At 42.0% G+C, this 24,319-nt stretch overlaps 1 protein-coding gene and 1 long non-coding RNA gene across 12 annotated transcripts in view; both read right to left on the minus strand.

Moving 5' to 3' along the window:
- The window catches only part of raraa (retinoic acid receptor, alpha a), a 171,184-nt gene extending 156,804 nt beyond the window's left edge, over window positions 1–14,380 (minus strand). For 9 of the 11 annotated variants that reach the window (XM_074620976.1, XM_074620973.1, XM_074620972.1 and 6 more), the window contains exon 1: window positions 14,050–14,364. The gene's annotated coding sequence lies outside the window, so the exon portion shown is untranslated. Of the gene's footprint in view, window positions 1–14,049 lie in introns of all 11 variants that reach the window. The other 2 variants (XM_074620977.1, XM_074620978.1) reach the window with 2 other exon arrangements.
- Window positions 14,381–19,235: 4,855 nt separating this feature from the next.
- Window positions 19,236–23,915, minus strand: LOC141758843 (uncharacterized). The gene is made up of 3 exons (XR_012591965.1): window positions 22,950–23,915; window positions 20,804–20,883; window positions 19,236–19,871 (listed from the first exon to the last, which is right to left on the minus strand). It is a non-coding gene; the product is annotated as an uncharacterized LOC141758843 (long non-coding RNA).
- Window positions 23,916–24,319: the final 404 nt, after the last annotated feature.

Below are 24,319 nucleotides of genomic sequence, written 5' to 3' on the forward strand. Positions count from 1 at the left end.
AAGCAGGTGAAATATAGAGTGATATTGTGGTTTTAGCTGACGTGTGTCACCTCACTGTTTTGAGCGATGCTCGTTCATGTCTATGTCACAAGCGCGAGCAACAGGACGCTGACTTTCACTGACTTAACGGCCACAGGTGTCGCTGTTAACAAGCAATTTCTGATTCTTACAAACAGTCCCTTTAAGTGTCCCAGTAAGCCATACCAGGCCCTAGAACTGGCAAAACTAAATGGGATGCAGCCATTTAAATGTTATTAATCACACCTGTGCTTCTCCTGCTATGAATATGTCAAAATGCCTGCAGTGAAAAAGTTCAGCCAGGTATTTAACAGGCGCAATATCTAATTTTCTGCAACACTCTCGTGAAGGCCATACAGGAATTAACTTGTACACATTATGCCTTCCACAGAAAAAAAAACACTTCAATATCTCCGTGAAGTCGAACAATGCAGTCTTTAGTCGAGGTCATATCACACTTATGTGACAGGGTCAAAAATGACTTATGCATGATTTATGTTTTATGGTTGTTTTTATTCTATTTTGCATGTTTTATGGTTGATTTTATTCTATTTTGCATGTTTTATGGTTTTTATTGTATTGTGTGTTTTATCCCTGCATGTTGGTTGTTTGGATTGCTTTTAATACGTAAATTGAAGTGTTTTTAAGAAGTCATGAACTGGAATGAGACCCATGGACAGCCACACCCCCAATCAAAGACACTGATTAGGAGAGGAGCGGCAGGTGTGGCGGAGAGCCTGCAATTAGCAGGATGCAGCACAGGTGGAGAGGATACAAAAGGAGAGAACGGCTTGCAGCAGAGGAGAAGATCTTCAGTCAGAGACAGTCCAGAGACAGCAGTGCAGCAGAAAAGCCCTCCTGCTACTACCTACCAGCCCAGTGACCTGAGAGTCCTGTGAGACTACATGCAGCAGACCGTGTCCGCCAACGCAGATTCACTCAAAAAACGTAAGTACCCTTTGGTACATTTACGTGGCGGACACACTGAAAACAGACCAGGATAGCTTTTATCTGGAGTTGTGATAGCAAAGTAGTGGAGAACACACTACTGGTCCTGGTCTCTTGTTATTTCACAGTTTCGGACGGTGCTGGAGAGACGGCCGAGACGGGCAGACGGCTGTTGGAGTACGGGAGGAGCTAAGACGCGAACACGAGGAGGATCGCTGGATTGGACTGGACTTTTTATAGGGTTTTTAACCTTGTTGCTAGTAACATTTTATTCCTTTTAGCTTTTAGATTAATCATTCATTTTTAGACCCATGCTATTTTAATTGCAATAAATCTGGTTTTAATTTGATTTAAACTTCTGCCTGTGTTTTTAACTCTGCTCACCTGATGTAAAAGAACCTGAATTTATCAGAGTCCTAGGCTCCAAGTATTTCCTAGGTGGCGTTGTCGGCTCTAAGCAAAAAACATTAATTGTAAAAATCTAACTGGTACTTTAAGTTGCGGCCTTGCCATTGGCTGTTGGGCCCGGGCCACACTTACAGTGGCAAAAAAAAATCCTTCTGTTGACGTAGAAGGTCTTATGTAAGCTACTAGAAATGTATCACAAGGAAGCAGCATAAAGTAAACCACTCAAGACAACCTTGGGTTCTTTCACAATTCCATAACACTCTTGGCTGAGTGGAGCTGTTTTTGTATTAACAACCACATCTTACTGTGCTTGAGTGTCCTCCAACTATTTCTGCTTTTACATAACATCGACAAAGAAACTAATAACAGCAAATAAAATCATTAGTTATAATATGCATAGCAAGAAGAAAATCAGTAACACGTTAATGGGGTTCTCAGTTATCGACGTAGTTGTATTGATGTAGTTTTCCAACATGATGGCCAGATGTAGCCTCATCCATTTTGTCTATGATTTTTTTTGTTGCAATAAAACACAGCCTGTGGCTGTATTTCAAGCTTAAACTAGGTGTGTCCCAGTCTGATCTGCAGGATGGGGATTGAGGCCATCAAGGCATTTTTAATGGATTATATAAAGCTCAATCTCTTTCCGATCCTTTGTTTGTCATAATCCATTGCGCTTCTTTTAAAACGCTGGAACCTGTTCCTTAACGCCCAGCACTGTGTTGCAAGTAAGTGAACTGCAAGGCAGTGTGAAGCAATTAACAATAGCCAGTAGTTCCAATTAATGTTTCCCAAACAGACAGCTAGCGTTAGCAAGCAAAGCTAGTTTTGGTTTTAAAAAAAGAGGTGGGCTGTTTTCGAAACCGCATACTGCATACTACTGAGGAGCGCAGTATGCAGTATACAGTACATACTGTATACTGCGTTCCTCAGTAGTATGCAGTATGTGACAGTTAAAGTGATGTATTTAGCAGTATGCTAGACGAGGCTTAAGCCTTCAAACCAGCTCTTAAAGCACAGGACAAAAAAACTAACTTGTACCACTATTACAATATTATCAAAAAATACAACTTTGATTTTGTTGTTTATGTTGTGCTTGTTTACTTTATAAGATACTGCAGGTTTAAACTATTTATTCTGACAGCTCATAAAGAAGTCCGACAAACAGGATCATCAACGAGGAGAGACGGGAAATATAAAACATTCATCCACAACGTTTACTTTACTCAAACTGCTTTTTCAGTTACAGCAAAAGGACTGATCTCCCTCCAGATATTAGAGACATGTTAAAAAAGTGTCATGTTGTCTCATCAGGAACCTCTCTGCCCCGTCAGAAGCTGCTCTTTCCCTCTCCTCTTCTCTCTCCTCTTCCTCTCCTCTCATCTTCCCTCGCCACTCTGCTGCTCTGCAGCCGCTCTGTGAGCGTCACTGGCCGGCTCTCCAGCAAGCTACGCCCGCGGGTGATTGTGGAGCTTTTTAACTCGAAAAAAGGCAAATAAACACAGGTTCCTGTTAATTTATAATGGACATCTGTGTTGTGATATTTAAACAAACTATCCGTCAACAAGGAAATCAAAGCCTCTCGTCTACAGACCGGTCTCTAGAGAGCTCCAGCAGCTCATAGCGGTCTCTGAGCGTGACTACCCGGCTTGCTGGCAGCGACCCGGGCAGGCGCTCGCTGGCTGTCACGGTATTCTGTGGAGCTTCTAAACTCCGACAACGGTGGAACAAATGTTCGATTCGCCATCTAACTTCGTAAAACTGCCGATATTAATAATCTACACAGTTGATTTCTCGCCTCAAAAACTTTCAGAAGTGAATTTAGTGTTGAAATGGCTACAGAAAACGTAAAAAAAGAGCAGCTTTTGGCTGCTGTTTTTATACCCGTAGCCTGTGCTGTTCCGGCGCTTTGCATTGTGGGATACAGTAGGCGAGATAGACTGGTCCGATGCCTACTGGAGAATTTTTCCAAATCAGTACGTCATCCGGGTATTTCTGGCATACTGGAGATTTTGCTTTTGTTCGCATACTACATACTACATACTACATTTTGGCCAAATCAGTACGTACTACTAGTATAGTATGCGGTTTCGAAAACAGCCGTGGTTTTGACTCTATTTCAGTGCCAGTTTACAGGTGGAAAACACCTGAAGTGCTGAATTTGTACTTCAGTATCTTGTTTATGGTGTGGATAAGGATAGAATGTCTTGATCCTGTCTATATCTTTCTCCTGACACATAAGACACACACTTTTTCTCTATGGATACCAATGCAAAACCATTCAACATATCTTATTATGCAACCCTGTCTCCAACAAAATTAGACTCCCATAAAACTAAACCGCATTCTCAATTTAGAGGGAAATTTATTTTCTCCCAGATTACGGTCACAGTTCTAAACAGTTTGAGACATGTGGTTAGCGTTGTAAATTGAAAAAAACAACAAAAAAACGCAACAAAACTTGGTTAGGTTTAGTAACAAAACATCATGGTTTGGCTTACACGGCTACTTACTTAAGAAATCAATAATTTGACACAAAAACGGTCCTCCAGAGTCCAACATCAGAACTGCGCCCATAGCAACGGTCTTTTATACATAGCAACGATCTGTTATACATAGCAGTGGTCTGCTATAAAGAAATAACAGACCGTGGAACGTCGTGATTGACCAATCAGAATCGAGTATCAACAAAGCTGTGTAATAAACGTATTTGTGAAACGTCAAGGACAAATGTAATCCACGACAAAATACGTTTCCTTCCAAACGTAATTGATAATGCAGTGTAATAGTATGGGAATTTTTAGGAGACAGGGCTGTATTATGTAGGAAAACACATCCATAAGTACAACTGTACTGACAATAAAAAGGCCAAATTGTGAATTGGCAGTGGGCACCAAGTTGAGTAGGCAGTGACTAAGAAAACTCGGAATGGCTGATGTGTACAAATGAGAGGTTCTGCAGAAATCACCCTGGAACACGAATCAGAGCGGAGCAGCGAAGCCTCCTGGAACACAGTCAACACATTTCACACACGCCAGGGCCTAGAAACAACACGCTGGGGGCTTCCACCTTCATTTAGATGAAAATGGACCTCCTCGAGAGGAAATAAAGCCATTTTTAACTCCCCCCCTCTCACTACGAGTCGGCCTCCCGTAATGTGCCCAGTCAATGGACTGTGGGTTTATTCAACTGCAGGCAGCCCACAGCACAGCCATAAATAATGTAGGGCAGCTCACATGAAACCCTAATCACCATTGTGCTGTCACCCAACAGAGAAGATTGCTTGTTTAATTTACTGCACCGCATCTGTCTCAGTTCTGCCCAATTTAGTTTCACAATTTCAATGGGCAAGTACTCCAGGTATTTATTAATATGCTTTTCATCCAATGCCATGAATCAATAAGGAGGCGATGTTCATGTATCTAAGTCTGTGGGAGTGTTTGTGTGTGCACATGTTTTGGGTGATGGTGTGTACGTGTGCCACGAAGAACAAACTAAAAAAGCTGCAGCTTGTGAAACAACAAAATGCCATCAACCCTCAATAACCAGAGACTCATTATTGCCCATATACAACGCACTTCATTACATTACTATTCCATTAGCATGCAGACATTTGCATATTCCAGTCACCTCTTTACGGAGGCTGTTGATCATAAATGGCAGCCATATGCTGCCTGGTGCGCCATATTACAGAATTATTACTGCGACACAAAAAGCCAAGAAAAATGGAAATCATGTTGACACAGAATGAAGCACAAAACCAATCAAACGATCCGCCGTTATTGATAGTGTGTCACCGTCTCACTGACTGAATGAGTATCATTTACACGAGCTGTGCTTTCTCGCTGACAGACATCTGCAGGCTGAGGCCTAGTTTGCTGGGTGCATTTCTGAGATGCTTTCCTCACAAACACATATACTGTACATCCATTCTATTTATGCATAAAATACAAAAACAACAATAATGTATTTAGCTTTCATAGAAAGATTAATTACTGCTTTATAAACCCACACAAAGGTTAATATAATTAGCTCGTAATCGTTTTTTGCAGCATTGTTTTGGGGGTAATTCTAGCTTGACGTCCAGCTGCAAACACTGGAATCCTGTCCTCTAACAGGCGTTGTACCACAACATCTCAGTATGACAGATATTTGGTGCTTCTGCACTGTGATGACAGCCCACATTGGAGACAGAATAAGCAGCAGAGGCTCACTAGCTACATAGACTTGGCGGGCACAAGCCGAGGCAGCAGAGCAGCACGATAACGACGCTATGAGCCGAGCCACTTACGACCAGCTAGCTGTTTCGAGCTAGCTGCAGCAGCAGTGAGAGTGGTATCATCTTTGTTCAGGACCATTATCTCTCCACCGTGGCGTTCACTTCACACTGATAAATGTGGCCGAGCAACTCGAGCTAATGTGCAAGCAGCTGCAGCCGCGGCAGCTGGGTAATACACTGTCAACTGCCACATACGCCCACACAGGAGGCACAATAGAGGGGATTTGTTCCACTGAAATCAGTGTTAAGATGCTTTGGTTTGTTGGGGTGCTTTGAAACTGGACATGGCCGCTGCACAGGAGACTCATGTGTCATGTTGCCTGTAGCAGACTGGGAATGACACAGGATTTGTTTGTTTAAGTCATGTTTTATAGCAAAAATACCAACCATTCTAAGTTGGTATGTGAATATATTTAGCTTTTCTCTGTGTTTATCATTATAAACTGAATATCTTTGGGTTTTGGACTGTTGGTCTCACAAAACAAGACATTCGAAGACGTCACCTTGGACTGGAAAAATAATGAGCATATTAAACCAATAATTAAAATAATCGTTAGTTGCACACATAGACTGTGTATAAGAAGTGGACGTAGTCACCGTGACATCACCCATTGGTTTGTGGACTGTCGTTTTGAAGCCTCGGGTTTGGCATTTTGGCGATTTCCATCTTGGTTTTTGGCCGTCACCATCTAGGTTTTTTTGCAACCAGAAGTGACCCAAGAAGGTGGAGCTAAGTACAACTGAATGCTGAATAAGACAGTTTTAGGCGACCAAAAAGGTTAGAATAAACTTTCATGAACTGAAAACACAATATGAAAGGGTTAAAGTTGTAAGACGAAAACACGGACAACGCTGTGGTAGCGACCTGTAAATCACAAGGTAGCCACGCCCTAAAGCATACCCTGCTTTATGGTCTATTTGACTCTAAATGGGACCATAATATACTAAATGAACATCATGCTGTATTGAAGAAGACTTGAAACTTGCGATTGAGACCATAAACTCATGTTTACAATGTTTACTGAGGGAATAAATCAAGTGAGAAGTAGGCTCATTTTCTCATAGACTTCTATACAATCTGACTTCTTTTTGCAACCAGAGGAGTCGCCCCCTGCTGGCTATTAGAAAGCACTTCTGCTTTGGCTTCAGTCCTCAGACCCGGAGGTTGCTCGCTGGTCTAGAGCTTTTACTGTGAAAGAACGGTAGGATTTGATATGGTCTGCACTACCTTCGTCAAAGTTGATACGAGTAATAATGTTTTCCGTCCTGGTTCGGACTACAGAGCATCCGTGTTATTGTTGTTTCATAAATATAGGTGCAACTCAACCTATTCCGCACAACGTGATTGGTTGATGCCTTTATTCGCGGTGCGAAAGCTCAGAAAATTGACCTCATTGGGGGAAAAAAAATGACGTCACTTTTACGCCGTGTAATATTCGCGTTCTGTGTGAAGGTACTCATAAAACAACAGTTTGAAAAAAATAGTGTGAATTAATCACACAAATAGAAATGCCACCAGTGTGTAACGGCCTTAAGACTAAAATTATAAGTAAATATGAAAAAGAAAATGTTTCATTCTTCTGGACAACCGACCAAAAATCATACTAATGTCATATCTGACAACAGACACACACTTGGCACAGAGCAGTACTGGTATTATCAAGGAGTGCTTAAGGACAGATTGGCTGGTCAGACATCTGTGTAAGTGACACCAGCTATCTGGCTAGCTGTCTGACTCATGGCAGCAGAGGGTTAACTTGGCAGCTCAGCTGTACAGTGCAGCTCTAAAAGGAATATTAACAGCATGTCCCTCAGCGCAGACTGAGAGAGAGAGCAACAGGAAAAAAAGGAGGACGGAGAGAGAAGGAGAGATGGAGAAGAAGGCAAAGGAGCAAAGGGGTGGGTGTGCGAATCCAATTTCCAGTGACAGTGCGCTCAGGATCACTGTTTCAGTGAAAGAACATATCATCTGTCAAAGTTAATGGCAGTGTCCTGGGGAAAATGAAGGAAAATAGAATGGAGACCATTCATTAAGGAGGAGAGGGGATGGGGGGGTCCAATCCACCGGTCTGCTCCACTGTCTCACCGGGAAAATAAATATACACACAAGCCATTATTTGTGCATTTACGAGGTGGCAGTGCAGTCACGATCAAGGGCTGGTTCTCATACTACAGAGATAATATTAGCGCGGATGCCTGAAGAGGAATCTGCGGGCGCGAGCACAGAGCCATCACTGGGAATGAAGAGGTCGGCCTGGCTACCCGGTAGGACGGCTGGCAGGCTAGCTAACAGGCCCGGCCAGCCTGTCTCTCACTCAGAGCTGTGGATGTACTCAGTGGAAGCAATTGATACCATTGTTTTATGGAGAGGAGGGTGGAGGGGGATTAAGGAGCAACAATAGGGCCCTTTCACTGAAAATGTCAGTCGTCACGCCGGGGGACTGTCCGACTGGGCAGAGACACTTTTGTAAAAAGCCAAGGTACAAAATGACTGTGGAAAATAGTATGAAACCCTGTGACGAGTGCAATGAAACAGTGTGACAAGGGGCCAGAGTGTTCCCGTGCCAAATGGTAGAAATGCAATCTCAAAACATGGGACAACAGGCTCGGGGAAACTTAACAACACAGATCATGTAAGATCATGTCAAACAGAAACACAAGGCTTTCAATTTATCGTTGTTTTTGTGCGAGTCTTGAGGAAAACTCTGCAGATATATGTGTCGATGATTTCAAGGTCTAGTACTGAAACACGCGGCAGCTTGAAACACATTCGGAATCAATAACCAGGATAATAGGTTATATGGGTCTTTAGCTCAGCCTCATTAGGAAAAAAGGAGACAAACGTGGCCTGATTCTTCAGGCAAATTAACATAGCGAGCAACCTAAAATATCACAAACGGTGATCCATTCTGGGACATTTTATCATGAGACTACACAACGGAGAGATACAAAGCTCTCTCTCGGAGTGCTTTGATAACCCCACTGGCCTTGGACCTCTTTGAAAATCTCACTCTGAAGGGTTGAGGTGAATATAAAGAGCAAGTTGAAGTGAGGTACCCTGCCGCTTTAAGGCCGGGATGAAACCGAGTTATTCTACCACTCTGACCTAATTGCTATCTCGCTCTCCCGACATGAACACTGGGAGCTGTGCACTCTGACACGTAAAGATTATTTAATACCATCAAAGCCATAAAAAGAGGAATAAAAGGAGGCAGTGCGAAAGAGGGAGGGTTGTTATATTAACCCTTGTGAGGCTGGCAGGGCCGGGCAGTTCAGGGGAGCTGCGTGGAAAGCAGCGGAAAGAGAATCAGTATGCAAAAGCAGGCCTGACTAACTGCCGACGGACGTGAGTGGAGCTCCCACATCCCAACATCACAGCGGCTCCAGAACTTCCCCCTCCAAAAAAAAAAAAATCCCACTCGGCTTCTTCGGCTACACTCCTGGTATCGGCTCCCACCCTTCTTCTCTCCTGCTTTTCCCACACTCGCCCCAGTCCCTGAGGCAATGACTACGTCATTGGGCACCACTGCCAAACCACTGTAATATCCCAATTTATTTCTACTTATTCTGACTGAGTCGGGGCCTGTTTCATTTAGGTCGAGGCTGGTTTTAGTAACGTAAAGCTACACTGCTCGGTTCGACTGGACTCCATTTCTAGACGTTTCTATCTTAGGCCGAAGATTGCTGACAAACTCAACTATTTGTAGTGGCAACAGCAGTAAATTGGCAAACCAACACGTGTATACATTAGGGGTGGGGGAACAAATTTATTCACCTGTGTATCGTGATTTTTTTTTTCTGATTTTGAAATGCCAGAATCGATATATTTGCTTCAATTGAGTCCATGCGGAGGTAGAAGGAAGTTACCGCTGTAAATACAAAATACATATATGGAAATAAGATTAATTGGATTATATTCACCAGAAGTATAAAACATTATGTCCCTTATAAATTAAAAAGAAAATACCACTAAATTGGGAGGGAAATGTCTTTTTGGGTTGCTGGAAAAAATGTCATAAATAATGCCTGACAATGACTGATATATTTGACTTCAGGACATCTCTGACTACATACATGCTTTATATCAAACAGTTTACTGTGTTAATTTAGATGTTTTCCAAAGTAAAAGTCCCTAGAAATGTATGATTTTTCCCATGGTCTAGTGTTAAAAAAGTTAACAAAGATCGCAATAAATCGTAATATTGAAACGCAATACTTAGAAATCACAATACACTTCGAATCGACACCCAAGTATCGTGATAGTATTGAATCGGTATATAGGTGTGTTGTCCCAGCCCAGGTACCCATCAAAACAAAGTCTAAAAAGCTAGCCCACTGGTTTTTCCTACATACGGTGAGTGAAACTAAAATTCTGCAGTGTGTGTGTTTCACTTCACCTACTCTAGAAAGCCACTAGCAGTGAGAATCTGACAGTGTGTGGGTGGGACTGGGTAGAGGTGTTTACCGTTAGGCGAGCGCTGGGTGACATCTCCAGGGTGCCCTGCCATTGTGGGGAGCGTGTCTCATCTGTCAGTGCCTGATGAGTTTGTGCTGCGCAGCCTCATGAGTCAGCCCGGCTCGCCAACAACAGGGGAGCAGGTTGCTGCTGTGGCGAGGCTGTGTGTAGACCACGACAGACCAAAGCAAACCAAACCACCTGACACACACTGAGGGCTTTTTCAGAGAAAGCTATGTCCAATGCCAAATGTAGCTAAGAAAATATTTCCACTTTGCTTCTAATATGCAAAACTTGCTAAATGTGCATTTTCTACTACTCTCTCCCTACTATTGGTGGTTTGCGTGTTATTCGGAAAGGATGCTATCTTGTGACTGAGATCGAAACGATTTGCATGAATAAACAATATGATGACCTACTGAGCTGTGTGGATGACACTGTAACACCTGATAGTAATACAGGGAAGGAAAAACAAACTGTGCCCACTCTGTAACTTGCCATGCAACATGAAAATAGGTCACTCAAAACTTCTAAATTCAGCATGCAAAGTCAATACTAGTTTTATGCCATTGCTCCAAAGAAAAGTAAAAGAAAGATCAGAATCAGCTGGTAGATTGAATGTGAACAATCTAACCAACCTTAAATAACTCCTCACCTTTTATCAAGTAAAGTCATTTGTTCCACAGAAAAAAACAAAACATCAAGCGTGACGAATAAATCTGACAGAGCTCGGAGCCACTGAGTCACTACTACTGTGTTTTTAAAGAACAAAAGAGGAAAACAAAGTCCTTTCCAATGTCATTCACACTTGACTTTACACTCTGTAAAGCAGAGGAAGGAAAGGGACATTGCGAGGGAGTGGGGGCAAAGCGAGTGTGCCACCGCCACCACGATGATGACACATTTAGTGCCCTGTGAAGCCGAGGCGTGCGAGGCCTTTAACTGGCACCATTCACACGAGGAGAGAACCAACTTCCTGCTGACGCTTGTCGGAGAGGGTTGACAGTATCACAGACAAACACACCGCCTTGTGCTGCATAAAAGAACACTACTGCCTTTTAACAAACAAAGTACAACACTTAGCAGTTTAACATTTTTAAAATACGTACGCTAAACTCCTGGGCTCTTCAGTTTTGAATATATTGTTGCAAGAAACAATGCTAAATCATCAACACTGCTGTCAACAACGATTTGAGGATATCATTTCTCCAAAACTTTCTCACTATGTTAGATCTTAAAGGGATAGTTTGGGTGTTTTGAAGTGGGGTTGTATGAGGTACTTATCCATAGTCTGTGTATTACCTAGCGTAAATGACGGTCGGCACGCCCCCAGTTTGGAGAAACAGACAGGAGTTACCGGCACAGAAGCAAAGTAATGTACTGCTGTGGACGGGGCCAGCAGAAAAATATTTTAGCCACCTTAAAGAAAGGCCCACCTAAAAAATAAAAAAAAATCTGCATCAGTTTATATTTAGAATATTTTCACCGCTTTACCTTGCCGCAAAACAGCTCTTTCTGACATGGAACTGAAGCTGTTATCTGTGCTCTCTTCAAAGCCACAAGACTCCTTTGACAAAAACTGTCATTTTACCCCGCCAAACACAGAATTTGCTGGTCTACCGCTGCTTCAATCAGTTAGTTGTTTGGGCTATTGTGTGACTTTGGTGAATCCGAACTAACCCTTTAAAACACCAAAGACACACAATAAAACGAATAACTCCCCGATCGAGGCAGTGGTAGATCAGCAAGTTCTGTGTTCTGCGAGGTAAAATTACTGATTTTGTCAATGGAGTCTGGTAGGTTTGAAGAGAACATAGGTAATTGCTTCAGTTCCCCCATGCAAAGGATAGATAGATAGACTTTAGGGCTGTCTGACGGCAAGGTAAAGCAGTAAAATTATTCTAAATATAGCGTACACTTAAACTGATATTGATTTTTTTAAGGTGTGCTTTTTTTTACATGGCTATAATACAATTTCTGCCGGCCACAGCAGTACATTGCTTTGCTCCCGTGTTTGTTCTCCTGTTTGCTTCTCCAAACTAGGGGCGTACCGACCGTCACCTATTGTAGGTAATACACTGATATGGATAAGTAGCTCATATAACGCAACTTCTAAACACCCAAAATATCGCTTTAACATATGAGATTTACTTGAATGAATGCCAACATCATACCTTTCAGATAACCTCATTTCTACCATAGAGACAGGAACTATATTTTTAGAACTCAACGATGGGCATCACATGGTGTCACAAGATGGCTAGACAACAGATTAAAACAGTTATAATAAACGTCTAAAGGTTATTATCAAAACTATTACCATATGTGACAGTTTATGTAACAGGGCAGGTAAACAATACTGCGGTTAGCCCAAGCCTTCCCAATTACTGTGGTGGCACAACAATTAACTGTGAATCACACCAAGAGAGGATGTGACAGGGTGGGAAAACCCTCAGACACACCAAATTTCCCACCGAGCGTCTCTGCCTCTAATGCATCTCCCTCTGAATGTCACAGGTTGTCACAGGAAAAGGGCATCTTCCTCTTCCAGCCCCACCCCACACACACACACACACACACACACACACAAAATCTGCACTGCCATGTCTGCAGCCAGCATCATAAATCTGTAGCGTCATAAAACATCATTCAACAAATCACGCCTGTGCCAAATGCATAAAGTGCTTAAAAGATTACTCAAATAAAAGGAAACATGTAGGAAGTACTTGTTAAGAGTCATAAATGGAGGGGTAATGCTTGCACTGTAATCTTGTGGTTTTCACAAGACAACATTTTACAAGATCACACTGATGACTTTTCTGATGCTGCAGGGTATGTAACTCAAAATATTATAGCACAGTCACTGACATTTAATTTTTTGCTGAGGATCCAGACACCTCAACTTGACAGGGGTTAATCAGGGGTGTTAACAAATTAAGGGAGATATCCGTCAGTTTTGCAGAGGCACTTGAAGGCACCACTTTCAGAGGAATGCAGTGCAATGTGTGTGTGTGTGTGTTTGGGTCATCAAGTTTGCAGCTCCAGCATTAGAGCACATCAGAGGAATGCAGTGCTGTGGTTGCCCCTCTGTGAGCCTGTTCATCCATTTACAGCACACCGAGGAGAGAGAGGAAGTGAGCTCCTGATATGATCGACAATACAAGTACACCATGCACTAGGGCAAAGTTCACTTTTTCCATGCGTAAAAGTAGCCCAATATGGATCAAAATAAGCCTCTAAAACACATATTTCTCCACATTCCTCAGTCCTGACGTTGCAAAAGCAAAACAAGTGTGTACAGACAAGAGCATTGCATGCTTTTAACTTCACATATTGGCACTTTTTTTTTTAAATACCAAGCATTAATTGACTAAACAGTGCAGAAATGTGTCCTGTGTCTTTTCCAAGCTAACTGTTAACACTGAAGGAGCAGCCAAAGCAAGACGTCTAAACACCCATATTTCTCCACATTCAAAAACACAAACAAGTGTGTGCAGACAAGAGCAATGCATGCTTTTAACTTCACATATTGCCACTTTTTTTAAATGCAAAACATTAGTTATAGCTCTGTTAATTACCTAAACTGTGCAGAAATGTGTCCTCTGTCTTTATAAGCTAACTGTTAGCTCCGCATGCTAGCCGCCCTAACAGAGACGTCCTCTCCACTTCAATATAACACAATATTATCTCCTAGCAACAGTTACGTTCTTGTCAATTGGTTGCCATGACTTCGCAACTTGCAGGGAGTTTCTTACTCCAGTTATTCTCCGTTTAAAAAACCAGTCGTGCGTATTTATATCACCACGCGTGATGCATTCAAAGCCCTCTCCAGGTGGAACAGTTAAACACGGTACCTTCATGTTGTTATAGAGGCTTTGGAGAGACATGCTGTCAAATGTTGACAAGCTGTCAATGTGCAAAGTGGATGGTATAATAATACCTGTGAACCTGTTGACTCCTCCTCCTCGGTGCTCTCGGTGGAAGTTGAGCCGCCGCGGCGCAGCTGGATTATTTCTCCTCCGTGTGGTACTCTCTCTCTTTGCAAAAGTTTTCTGCCGACTCACACAATCTGCAAACGGTGTCTCTCACGTTGTTCCGAGTGACGTTAACTACCCCTCTCCCCGGTGAGCCCGTAAGGTAACGTTAATAAGAGACAGGAGAGACGTTTTTTCTAGAGAGCGGGTAAGTTTGGCACCGCTGTTGTGAAGGCAACCATTGCAGTCACGTTCTGTGGATGTGAAACCCGACACCAGCTCTCTGTGGCCACGCCCCCTCTCTGCTGCTTTCTGGGGGCCAGTCCTCAACACACAAAAAAAGTGGATGTCCTGCTGCTGCCTCCAGATGTGCTCAGGGCTCTGCTCACATGTACTATATGTGGTGTACAACAAAATACATGTTATCAAGAGCTCGTTATCCTTAGAACATTTTAAAAGGAAATTATCATCACATTTAATTAACCCTCCTGTTGACCATGCAACTTTTGTCCTCCCGGGTCAAAATTAACTCGGTCTGGTTTGACTTTTTATAAAGCATACAGTATAAACTATCACCCAGTTCTGTGTTACACCTTTTTTGGCCAACTTCATTCCAAATTATTAAGTTTTACACGTTTTTGGGGGAAATTAAGGTTAATAAACCTAATTTCCGTGAAATTATACCTAATTTTTTAGTATAAAAGAAAAGCAGATATTGTGAATTATTTTGACTAAAGTTGTTATCAGAGGAACATAATGTTGATGTATTATCACATACTGGTATATGTATCTGTATATGTATATGTATATGTATATGTATATGTATCTGAAAACGGGTCAAATTTGACCCGTTTTCAGACTTCATTATATCATAAATATGGATATGGATTTTTTAATCTAATTGCCCCAAAGTAACATAGATGGTTGCCCACTGTGGTCTTTGCAAAAAAAATATATATACTGTATATTGAACACTACTTTCGTTGAATTGTGGGTGTTTTATTCAAATCTGTGGTCTTCCCGGGTCAAAATTGACGGAAAGGCCACAAGTGTCATTATGTGTTGCCATTAAAACATTGAAATGCTTTCAAAACAATATTCTGACTAAAAGTTTACATATACCAGTATGTGATAATCCATCAACATTATGTTCCTTTGATAATAACTATAGTCAAAATAATTCATATCTGCTTTTCTTTTTTTTAAATTGGTATTTATTTCACTGAAATTAGGTTTATTAACCTGAATTTTTTTTTAACATTACATTATGTAAACATGTTCTAGTAGAAACACATAATACAAGTATGAACCTGAAAATGAACATAATATGGGACCTTTAAATCTTTAAGTTCAAGCCACCTGGACTATTGCTCACCTGTATGTTCCTCTGCATCGGAAAGTGTGCTGAGGAAATTACAAATTGCCCACAAACAAAGCTGAAAGGCTAGTCTTACGTTGCCTCATAAAAACGAACACAGACAGCATCATAAACTATCATGGTTACCAGTAGAGAAAAGACTCGCGCCTTAAGCACAGTAACATTCTTTAGTAACAGCATTTATTCCACTAAACCCGACTTTTTATACAGTGAAATTACTTAATGCAGAGACGTTCACAGTCATTTCACTATAACAGCAGGTGATAGCCAAATCATGTTACCTCACCCAGAATCGAATGCCTTAAAAAAGACAGTTATCGTGCCATCAAACATTGGAATAGTTGCCCTCTTTACATCCGTCAATCCTGTAGCAAATCCTCATCCTCATTCAAATACCATCTAAGAATGCATTACTTAAGCAGCTGATCGATAGTCCATTGTTGGTTAATGTATCATTTTTGTTCTTTTTACCTGATAATGGACCTTAAGGCTAAATAATTATAGATTATGTAAATTAATGTAAAAATTAATATATGTTGGCAAAATTTTAATGACAACTTTTTTTTATCGTTATTTTTAAATGTAAGGTAGTTAAAAGTGAATATGAGTTGAACATAGCGTAACACAATTATGATGTTGTATATCGTATGTATATGGTAAATATAATGTACTTGATTTCAGACCCCAGGAAGACTAGCTGATGCCATTGGTATCAGCTAATGGAAATCTTTTTTAAATAAATAAATATGCTTCATTACCAAAAGCAAGGACTAATGCAATCAAACAAACGGTCACGTACCGAGCTATGAATTAATGGAATTTGCTACCTAGACATATCGCACAAGAAAACAGTCAAATTCAATTCAACATTTTAGTAAAACACATTAGTTTGGCTGAGTTTTTAACAATTTGTGAATATACTGTGAGTTGTATTACATCTGGTGGATGTGGAGGGGCTGTCTGAGTCAGTGGACCGGAAATTCTGGGGTGAAAAGGGCTATATCTCAAGTAGCTTACTTACTTCTTGTAGGATGTATGATATGATTTGCAATAACTGCAGGACAATGAAGTGTAACGGACTATTTAAATTTGTTCTTATTGTCAGGAGCTTGTCTTGTCAGTGTTTCAGTCTTGTGCAGTTTTATTCTGCATTGTTATGTTATATTATTCTGTGTGAGTGTTCTTGTCTTGTCCTGTTTATTCTTACACTGTCAAATTGTATGTGTGTTTGTGGACCCCAGGAAGAATAGCTGCTGCAATGCTATAGCTAATGGGATCTTAATAAACTAAACTAAACTCTAAAATGCACAAAACTCCCTTTTCTATTCTCAGTCTGGCAGCCAAAAGACTCAGTTTCTGGAGTTGCCAAAGAGCTAACTTTATACCCAACCTTTATTGTGCGGTTAAAGTCAATGGGGTCTCCAGCAGTGAATGTGTGATTATGTAACTTTTGATATTTCAAAAGCAATTCGACCAGCTTGCAACAGAGCGTGTAGCGAGCCAAAGATACTAAAATAACAATTTTACACAAGCCTCAAAACATGTGGAAGTTTGGCACATAAATCATTTAAGTGTTTTACTTTTGCGAGGAAAATTGCATTCTGAATATAATGCGTTCATTATACAACCACTGAGACATAAGAACTTATATGCTGCACATTTCAGACTGTTGTAGTAATAATGCTTCAACCCTCCAAACTACATCTTTCATCAATCATGCATGATGTAGTTCTTTTTATAGAACTTTTCCCTATTTTGTCAAGCCTTAAACCTGCAGTAGGCAGAAGGTTTTTGGCATCATCAGGCAAAAAATCCATAATAACCTTTCAGCATATTGTAATTCAAGTGTTCTGAGAGAAAACTAGACTTCTGCACCTCCTCATGGCTCTGTTTTCAGGCTTTAAAAAATCCAGCCCTTGATGGGAGACTTTGGGCAATCGCAGGTCATTTCAGAGAGAGAGCGTTCCTATTGGCTGTTCATTCAACTGAGGCAGCTGTCAATCACTCGCAAACTCCAATCAAACGGTCAAACTAGGCAGCACTGATCAAATATGAATCAATATTCTGTTACTGTAATGCCTATTTCTCCCCTCAAATGTTTTCAGAAACCTCTTGTAGTGTACTGTTTAGCTGTAAAATGAGAAAGTTTTTCCTCAACTTAGTTTGAACGTCTGATCAGAGTTTGCGAGTGATTGACAGCTGCTCGGAGACGGCAGGCTCCAGCTCGGCTCTGATTGGTTGTTTTCCTCCGGTCTGTGAAATCTTGCAGATGCCATCAGGAGCTCTGGAGGACACCGGAGGACACCGGAGGACACAGAGGCACATGATTTTTTTTTTCAGATTACCTGTCTCATAGACGACTGTCAGAATATAGTGACAGTTTTATAAAAATAACTTTTTTTTTAATCTAATTTGCTCCAATTCCATCCCCTGCAGCTTTAACTGAGATGAATAAGAACTTGTATACTGCACATTTCAGACTGTTTCTAATAATAATGCTTCACCCCAAAACTAAATCTTTCAATCATGCATGATGTAGTTTTTCTTAAAGCACTTTTCTCTATTTTGCCAAGCCTTAAAAGCTAAAATCAACTTATAAATTGTCAACTCTATATCATCGCTACGGGACATCAGAGAAACTGGAGAATTGTTTGATTTTATTCAAATATGCATCATTTGTATAAAACTTTAAACAATCTGGCCTTTGCTCCGTTGCGTGACTGTGCCTCCCTGTCCTGCTGAGAACACCATTAAAGGCTCTAAAATATCCTCCATCACAGATTGTACCGTACCCTTTTGTCACACTGCACTTGGGCAGTCAGCTCCTACTGTTAAACCCAGCACTCAGAGGAACTCTCTGCCCGATCACATAAAGAGCTGCAGCTCTTTTTTAAATTAAAGACAAATTATACATCAGCAACCCAACTGTGTGCTCACTGACTCTGCATTTTCACTTCTATACTAAACACTTTGTCTGATTTTTAAATGTTTCTATAATTTACATTTAATAGATGTGCAATATATGTGATGATGTCTTTGTTATTACTCTTTTTTACGACGGATGCCTGTGTGCATGTTTTTAAATTGTGCCTGCATGTGAAAATTAGCCCTGAGCTTGGTTTGTTTTAACAGCTGATACAATTTATGTGATGCTACATGACTCATTAAAGAAATTAAATAAAATGAACCAAGAAAGCTCACAAAGCAAATTGTTTCTGTAATATGTAAGCAATTGTTTAAGACAAAATTAGTGTGCGTGTGTGCATGTATATACATATGGCTCAAATTAATTGGTAGCAATTTTGTTAAGTAATCCTTTATAGCTCCAAAAACATGAAAAATTCTCACTTTTATTTATATTATCAATAAAAAAAAATCTTTAGATTTTTCAGCACTGATAAGACAAATGGTCATTTGTTGATTTTTTTAGATGTCGACTGAAGCTCCAGTAATGTGTGAAAATTGGTATTTGACTTTATTTACACAGTTTATATGCAAATAATTGGTTAAGCAGTTATTATCATTATTATTATTATAATAAAAATAATTTGATCAATTATTAAAATAACTGTAATTTGCAACATTGAAGGCAGGGTTGGTAATCTTTAGAAACTAGAAAGAGTACACTAGATTTTTTAAAATGATCCCACTGAAAAATCCAGCCCAGTGTTGCCAACTCTTTTCCAATTAAAGTAGCTAGCAGCACTAGCTCCAAAAGTCCCTTAAATCTAGCGAGAAAGTCGCCAATTCGGCTGGAGAAGACTTCTTGTAGAAGACTCCAGTGACGCGCAATGAGTGCACGGGCAGAGTCCACGCAGGCAGGCAGGTAGGTAGGTAGGTAGGTAGGCAGGCAGGCAGGCAGGCAGGCAGGCAGGTAGGTAGGTAGGTAGGCCATCCAATCATTTCATTTGGGTCGAAAGAAATGATTGAACCAGTTTATTTCAGTACTGCGACAGCCACAGATACTGGATTTTTTTCTATTTTTTAGTCAGAGCATTTGATTTATTGATTGCTGTCAGGATGTAATGAGAATTTCAACAAATATAACAAAAATGTTTCTAAAATATTTACCAACTCTACTTTTAATATTCCCATACTCAAGTGTGTGTGTGTGCACACAGGTGTGGATACAGTAGTAGGTGCAAAGAGGTGGCTGCATCCGTGTGTTTGCGTGCGAAGGGGTTGTGTGCCGAGGTAGAGCCCAGGTTCCCTCCTGTCTCTCAGATATGACTGCTACACTCAAATAGCTTTCCGCCCCAAAAAGCAAAGTTTTGTGACAGGTGGCAGATGTGAAACCCCTTGTCCCACATAATTGGACAAAAGGCCACGAGACAGCTAGTGACATGCTTTGCCTCCACCGCGTTTACCTTCTCGGCTGCTTTTCATCTTTTCCTGGGAGCGCTGACACTGCTACAGAGAGAGAGTGCGAGTGACAGTATCCTCCTTGTTTCCCCTGTTGCCTTTAAGGCTTTCTTACACAAAAGCTGTGAGTGGCACTAAGCTGTGTCAGTTGTCACACATCAGCACACAAGTGAGGAATGCAGTGCTGGGGGGCGGGGTGGCTGGTTGTGACATGGGACACACAGGCATGCGAGTAACCATGGACTGAGGGAGTCATCAGATGCTAAAAGTATGAACTGGTGGAAGTAGCTGCTGTCATAACAGAATAGTTGAAGAGAGGGAACTGTCTTATTTCACTGCCATCTGACAGGTGGAGCTGAGGCCCAGCATGCATGTGTGTGTGTGTATAGCATGTGTTCATGCAGACTGGATGGGCTCGTTCACTAAACTGCAGTGTGGGGATTTGTATTGTGTAGCGTTGTGTTTCCTCTCTACATATCTCTAGGTTGGATCGTAAGGCCTCTGGGGTCTCCTTAGCCCAGCTGCATCCTCCACTTGTAGCCAGGTTTACACTGGAAGTTACTGCAGTTGAATCTTAATGGCTTACCGGCCCAGTACAGCTCCTTCGCTATACTCTGAGATACAGATATAGAGTGCGTTTGAGCATGTACTGTACAGCCGAGAGGACACGGCAAGCATGGTGAAAAGCCATGTGATGCATGTTCCATTTCATGCTTTACATAGCCTCCCTGTGTGCAAAGCAAAACCTTCAGCATGTCAGGCTCGACACAGCGGCTTGGAAGGCATTAGTTTTGTGTCTGGCTATACTGTACGGAGACAGAAAATCAGAGTTTGGACATGCTTGGAAGATCCAAGATTTCTAATGCCGCCCTCTCCATTTTCAAGACTTTCAAGGAGACAAGCCTGACATTGACATGAAGGATTATGTACAGTATGCATATAGAACGTCTGCCTATGCTTTTGGATAGTAGAATACTTACCACTGACTAGTGATCTTCCAGTGGTTCCCAAGCTGAGGGTCAGAATCCTCCCAAGTGGTCAGACAATGTATAAGGGGGTCCTGAGTTGAGTAACAGGATCGTAAAACAAACAAAACTCCACAGACTACATACAATCCTGCAATTTTTTCTACACTGTCCCATAATGTTAGCTTTTTTTGTCATTGGTACTTAGATTTTTTATCATTTTACCAATTTAAGCCTCTGAAAATTATCTGAATAGAGAAAGGGAAATAAAAATCATGATGGGTGACATATACAGTAGGAATTGTTTAGTTTTTTTAAAGGAAAAGTTTTGGGGCATACGTTACTTTGCTTTCTTGCAAGCTGGTTAGCAAAGCAAAAAGATTGGAAACAAGGTGAAACAGCTTGGACAGAGCCAGGCTAGCTGTTTCACCTTGTTTCCTGTCTCTATGCTAAGCTAAGCTAACCGGCTGCTGGTGGTAGCTTTATATTTACTTTACAGAAGTCAAACTCTCAGCAAGACAGCGAATAAGCCCATTTCCCAAAATGTTCTTATTCCTTTAAAGGACCAGTGTGTAGGACTTAGTGGCATCTAGTGGTGCGGTTGCAGATTGCAACCAACTGAATACCCCTCCGCTCACCCCTTCCGTCTCAAATTTTCTCATTTTACAGCTAAACAGTACACTACAAGATGATTCTGAAAACGTAACATAACATTGATTCATATTTGATCAGCGCTGCCTAGTTTGACCGTTTCGCTCGGAGTTCGCGAGTGATTGACAAAGCGACCGTTTTATAAAAATAACTTTTTTTTAATCTTATTTGCTCCGATCTCGCCTACGTCAGCTTTAAGAGGCACAACATCCAATATTCTTAGTGACCTCACAGAGCTGCCTTAATCCTGTGATCCCCTCCTATGAAAACCATAACATAAAATAGTCCCTTTAGATGGTCATTGTTACAGGACTGTAGAGGAGCGTCTCTCTCATGTTTCATTTTACAAGGCACCTGGTGAGCCCCCTGGCAGGTGCTCAGTTTCCGCCTCTAAACATCGGCTGCCTATTTACTGTCCACTGTGAAAATCCAGTGCTATTTCCGAAGTGTGGTAACATTAGCCAGCCTGGTCAGTGCTTTCACCCTCAGCGTGGGGCCACATACCACATGTCATGGCCTGGTTCGCAGAGAAAAAGAGAGGGTGGCGGAGACAGGCAGGGGGCCCCCCTCCTCTGGTGTCGCCCACGCCCAACAGAAACATTTCCAGGTCCCCAAATGTCAGCGGACAATTACAGTGAGGCGTCTAACGCGCCGGGGCAACATGAGAGCCCAGCAGCCTGACGTCAGAAAGGCCGGCAGTCTACCAGCCTTTCTTGGGTATGCATTAGGTGTAAGAGAGAGAACCGTGAAGGTGCCAAGACTTGTTGGTCAATCACCATCCACAGGCCTTTGGCTTTTAATTCATCCAGCCTGCCGCTGCCTTCTTAAAACCACATATTTATTTGGAACTCCCGGCTGCCAACCATTCATCACTCCGCGACTCCCCTTTATTAGCTTGTCATCCACACTAGAGTGTAACGGTGAAACCGTCGAGCAGCCACCATAGAAAACGCTTCATGGCGAAGCTGAAGGTTAGACGACTGGGCTTAGTAAAAGAGCCCTTCTGAAAATATCACAAATAAAAATGAAGCTATCACACCACTTGAGCGCTCAAAAGAAGCGACCCCCGCCAGGAGCTGAATGTGCCACCCGTGTCTGTAAGTGTGTCGGGACAGGCGTGCTGAAAAGCTACATAGCTTTCTCGTTGGTTCGCTTCATGGCGCTAGGTTGTGAAGAATAAAGAGCGAGGGGGGAGAAAGCGAGTGCAGATGAGATTGTATCAGGCGCATGGAAACAGTTAGTCGAGCCCCAAAGCCTCCTTTGAACTGCAAGAAATGGCAAGAAACAGCGTTCACTCTGAGCACATTCGAATAACATGCCACCAACATGCAAGGGGACGCCGAAGTTTCCACACCACCCGGCGCTGCCACACACGGGGACAGCCCAGCAAACCCACCCACGTCCTTTCCTAATCTCACCTGCAAGAGAGAAAACCCATTATACAGTTTAATGTTCTCTTTCTCATTTTTTCCCCTCCTGGCGAAAAAAAAAAAAAGATGATTTTTCAAACCTCTGACAGCCGAGCCTTTCGCAGGATTTAGTCCATCTGAAAACATGTGGTAAGCCTTGTGGAATGTTTCAAATGATTCCCAGATGTGGGCCGCAGACAGGTTTAACCCATTCTTTTCCCGCTACAGCGGCAGGGAGGAGGTATAAAGGAGGGCCTCGCCGGGAGAAAGCCAGAGTAATATCAAAAAAAACTTTTATCCCTCTCCGTCGATTTTTGTTACTTTCAAAGCATTAGGGCTCACTGAACTGTGGCTTAATGTAATTTGCCGTAAAGCTAAAAATGGAAGTCCTTTTATGCTGCATTACCCAAGAATAAAGAACGCGAGAGCGCTGCTTTTTTCCAGATGACTCAGCAATCGCAGGGACCTGGCAAAGTAAAAGAAAACACCTTTGGGGACAATTCATATTCCCGACATGGTTAACTTCTCCCTGCGTTGCTCAACAGACTGTTTTTTTGGCCTTTTTTTTCTCCCCCTGCAAAGCAACCTGCAACAAATCAGAACATTTCTCGTGTATAAGCTCGAGCAGCAACCGGGCAGAGAAAGCTTTGCCGATGCCATATAAAAGAAAAACAAGCTTACTTAATGCTTCACTTGAACCTCATCATCATTGTTTACATGGTTCGATTAAGCCGGGACTCAAAACTGGATCGTTTTTATGAAGGACGTCGTTGTAACACTCCCAAAGATGGCGGTTTTGATGAGATAGGGAGGAAGGTAACAGCAGAGCCAAACTACGAAACGGGGTGGAGAGAGTGAGCCGCTTGATATCCTATGAGCAACAAACTCAAGTGACCCCATTCCCTGTTCTCCCCCTCTCTATCTTCAGCTCTGTCGTTCCCTCCCTCCGCCTCTTTCTTTCTCTCCTTCCCTCCATACTTCCCCCTCTCTCACCAGCCTAGCCAACTGTGAAGCAGTTGTCCAACACGCCCGTCAGCCAGCATGTTGGACTGAGTCCCATTATACACAATCATAACAGACAGAAAGCAGACAACTGATAGAATTGCACTAAAATTGCGGGCAGAGGAGAGTGGCAGGCCGTCACTCTCTGGCAGCGAGTTGGTGAGCAGGCAGAGAAAGGTAGAGGAGAAGGAGGGAATAGTCTTGTGCTATGAGGCACTTAGCAGGATACCATAGGCCATATGAGGCCAGAGCAGGCTGGGAAAGATTGTTACTGCTTTGAGCTTCCACATGTGAATGCACCGCAAAACCCCCTCTCCCTTTTTTTTTTATGCCTCCCTCCCACAAGCCTCCCTAAGGAAAGACCAGCGTATTAAAAGAAGCACAAACAACTGCCAACTCCGAATTCTGCTTTTTATTTCTGAAGGGGAATCAAGCGTGCTTTTTGCTGCCTTAGCTGTGCAGTGTTGCA

Source organism: Sebastes fasciatus, chromosome 20 (genome assembly GCF_043250625.1).
Source record: "Sebastes fasciatus isolate fSebFas1 chromosome 20, fSebFas1.pri, whole genome shotgun sequence".
Lineage (NCBI taxonomy): Eukaryota > Metazoa > Chordata > Actinopteri > Perciformes > Sebastidae > Sebastes > Sebastes fasciatus.